Source organism: Schistocerca gregaria, chromosome 6, assembly GCF_023897955.1.
Source record: "Schistocerca gregaria isolate iqSchGreg1 chromosome 6, iqSchGreg1.2, whole genome shotgun sequence".
NCBI classification, from domain to species: Eukaryota; Metazoa; Arthropoda; class Insecta; order Orthoptera; family Acrididae; genus Schistocerca; species Schistocerca gregaria.
The window spans coordinates 100,224,115-100,228,213 of NC_064925.1; the positions used below are offsets into that span (position 1 = coordinate 100,224,115).

The 4,099-nt window shown below is 42.2% G+C and overlaps 1 pseudogene; it reads left to right on the forward strand.

Annotated features, from left to right (window-relative positions):
- The first annotated feature begins 2,658 nt into the window (after positions 1 to 2,658).
- LOC126279166 (5S ribosomal RNA) lies at positions 2,659 to 2,776 on the forward strand (annotated as a pseudogene).
- Positions 2,777 to 4,099: the final 1,323 nt, after the last annotated feature.

Sequence of the window (4,099 nt, forward strand, 5' to 3'; positions counted from 1 at the left end):
TCCTAAAGCCAAACTGATCGTCACCTAGCGCATTCTCAATTTTCTTTTCCATTCTTCTGTATATTATGCTTGTAAGCAGCTTCGATGCATGAGCTGTTAAGCTGATTGTGCGATAATTCTCGCACTGGTCAGCTCTTGCCGTCTTCGGAATTGTATGGATGATGCTTTTCCGAAAGTCAGATGGTATGTCGCCAGACTCATATATTCTACACACCAACGTGAATAGTCGTTTTGTTTCCACTTCCCCTAATTATTTTAGAAATTCTGATGGAATGTTATCTATCCCTTCTGCCTTATTTGACCGTAAGTCCTCCAAAGCTCTTTTAAATTCCGATTCTAATACCGGATCCCCTATCTCTTCTAAATGTAGTCTTGTTTTTTCTTGTATCACATCAGACAAATCTTCACCCTCATAGAGGCATTCAATGTATTCTTTCCGCCTATCTGCTCTCTCCTCTGCATTTAACAGTGGAATTCCCGTTGCACTCTTCATGTTACCACCGTTGCTTTTAATGTCACCAAAGGTTGTTTTGACTTTTCTTTATGCTGAGTCCGTCCTTCCGACAATCATATCTTTTTCGATGTCTTCACATTTTTCCTGCAGCCATTTCGTCTTAGCTTCCATGCACTTCCTATTTATTTCATTCCTCAGCGACTTGTATTTCTGTATTCCTGATTTTCCCGGAACATTTTTGTACTTCCTCCTTTCATCAATCAACTGAAGTATTTCTTCTGTTACCCATAGTTTCTTCGCAGCTACCTTCTTTGTACCTATGTTTTCCTTCCCAACTTCTGTGATGGCCCTTTTTAGAGACGTCCATTCCTCTTCAACTGTGTTGCCTACTGCGCTATTCCTTATTGCTGTATCTATAGCGTTAGAGAACTTCAAACGTATCTCGTCATTCCTTAGAACTTCCGTATCCCATTTCTTAGCGTATTGATTCTTCCTGACTAATGTCTTGAACTTCAGTCTACTCTTCATCACTACGATATTGTGATCTGAGTCTATGTCTGCTCTTGGGTACGCCTTACAATCCTGTCTTTGATTTCGGAATCTCTGTCTGACCATGATGTAATCTAATTGAAATCTTCCAGTATGTCCCGGCCTTTTTCAAGTATACCTCCTCCTCTTGTGATTCTTGAACAGGGTATTTTCTATTACTAGCTGAAACTCGTTACAGAACTCAATTAGTCTTTCTCCTCTTTCATTCCTTGTCCCAAGCCCATTTTCTCCTGTAACCTTTTCTTCTACTCCTTCCCCTACAATTGCATTCCAGTCTCCCATGACTATTAGATTTTCGTCCCTCTTAAATACTGCATTACCCTTTCAATATCCTGATACACTTTGTCTATCTGTTCATCTTTAGCTTGCGACGTCGGCATGTATACCTGAACTATCGTTGTCGGTGTTGGTCTGCTGTCGATTCTTATTAGAACAACCCGATCACTGAACTGTTCACAGTAACACACCCTCTGCCCTACCTTCCTATTCATAACGAATCCTACACCTGTTATACCATTTTCTGCTGCTTTTGATATTACCCGATACTCATCTGACCAGAAATCCTTATCTTCCTTCCACTTCACTTCACTGACCCCTACTATATCTAGCTTGAGCCTTTGCATTTCCCTTTTCAGATTTTCTAGTTTCCCTACCCCGTTCAAGGTTCTGACATTGCACGCCCCGACTCTTAGAACGCTATCCTTTCGTTGATTATTCAGTCTTTTTCTCATGGTAACCTCCCCCTTGGCAGTCCCCTCTCGGAGATCCGAACGGAGGACTATTCCGGAATCTTTTGCCAATGGAGAGATCATCATGACACTTCTTCAACTACAGGCCACGTGTCCTGTGGATACACGTTACGTGTCTTTAGTGCAGTGGTTTCCGTTGCCTTCTGCATCCTCATGTCGTTGATCATTTCTGATTCCTCCGCCTTCAGGGGCAATTTCCCACCCCTAGCACAAGAGAGTGCCCTGAACCTCTACCTGCTCCTCCGCCCTCTTTGACAAGGCCGTTGGCAGAATGAGGCTGACTTCTTATGCCGGAAGTCGTCGGCCGCCAATGCTGATTATTTATCAGAATTTAGGCAGTGGCGGGGATCGAACCCGGGACCGAAGACTTTCTGATTATGAATGAAAGACGCTACCCCTAGAGCAAGAACATAGTGTGAATATAGACTAATAAGTAATAACTGAGCGAAAGGGAAAAATCGAGACGATTTTTTTGAAGAGGAGGGATTGTTACGGCACGAATAGTAAGTGGTAGAAAACAGAAAACTTTTGTTAAAACTCACTCACATTGCCACAAGAAAATTCAAGTCATGCCAGAGAGAGCATCGAAAACAGGAAGCGAGCCAGCATGTCAAAGTGAGTCAGGTCGAAGACACTGTCTGCTGAGGAACTATACGCATTCAGGAGACAGTAGAATGCGATAGAAAGCAAAAGGAAGGGAAACAAGCATATTCGTCAACTCATGAGACATATTGCGAGAAACTATGTTTTTCATAAGAGCACAAAGCGAGGGACCGACATGGTAGTTAACAGCCTGTTAAGTGAATATAGCAGAAAATAAGGATACATTTGGGCACTAAGAACCGGTACTTGGGTCATAGCTTCACGCTAGCTCCCTTTAGATATAGTGCTGTAGCTCACGTCATGGGCAACGGCCTTGCCGCAGTGGTTTCACCGGTTCCCGTGAGACCACCGAAGATAAGCGCTGTCGGGCGTGGTCGGCACTTGGATGGGTGACCATCCAGGCCGCCATGCGCTGTTGCCATTCTTCGGGGTGCACTCAGCCTCGAGATGCCAATTGAGGAACTACTCGACCGAATAGTAGCGGCTTCGGTCAAGAATACCATCATAACGACCGGGAGAGAGGTGTGCTGACCCCACGCCCCTCCTATCCTCATCCTTAGCCGAGGATGACACGGCGGTCGGATGGTCCCCATAGGCCACTCGTGGCCTGAAGACGGGGTGAGTGAGCTCTCGTCATGAGGTGATCATTGGGATGGATGGCATTCACGGTAACAGCACTCGATTCTGTGATTACAGTGCTTAACTACCTTTGGATTCATGAAAAAAAATCGGTTCTACCTAAACTTTTAAAGCAATTATTAGATTCAATTTGAATACATCCGTGAGCTGGAAGGAATTCTGGAAACAGCTATTAAGCGGTGAAAAACTCTTGCAAGATATCAGGTCTTCTGATAAGTACAAAACTAGTATTGTAGTTCCCAGTTTCATGTCTACAATACTGTTTATTGCTTTTTTATATATTTTAAATTGTGGCAGAATTCTTCGAAAAACTTGATGCATTACAATATTATTTAGTATCATGATATGTATGTTTTAAGTACTTTATTAAAGAAATGACTATTTGTATATCTAAATTTTAGTTTTCATTTATATCATTAATACTGACAGACGTGTACATACAGGATATCTTCTTTGTAACTAGTGTCCTGTTTTTCCGTTTTTTCATTTCTATTTTTCAGGAGTGTTCCGTTGTTTACATAAAAAATTGGTTACCCTACCCCACAGATGCTTTACCTTCAACTAAAATGCTGCAATAGATTCCAGAGCGGCTCTCTACCAATAGGCGGTCCCCATGGTAATTGTATCTATGTTTACAACGTCAAGAATTGCCTTATGATCGCTGCAGGAACAGTAACAATAGCAACACATATGTAAGACATATCGGACTAGTGTATAATTTTTGTTGATGTGTATATCTGAGTATCAGTTTTATAGCGTTCGATTGAAGTGCTCGTAGTGTAACACTATCCATTTCGCCACTGTGTAATGTTACAAACATCCGCGTAGTTTACACATAAAATTGATGTATGTTAATATCTCTAACTACACAATAATATAAGGAGCAACACAGGTACAGATGTACACCGGGTTTGGTTATACACTTCCTTGTACGACTGTGGGAACTTGAAACGCCGTTAACAGCACTGAAATTTGTTTCTCAAATCATCCATTAGGCTTTGGAGCACTAGTGTGTTTCATATATGGTGCCTCCATCTGTTTGGGTAATACATTGAGTTGCAAACAGTTAAAGCCCTTAGCCCACGTTTCGCCGCATTTCAGAGTA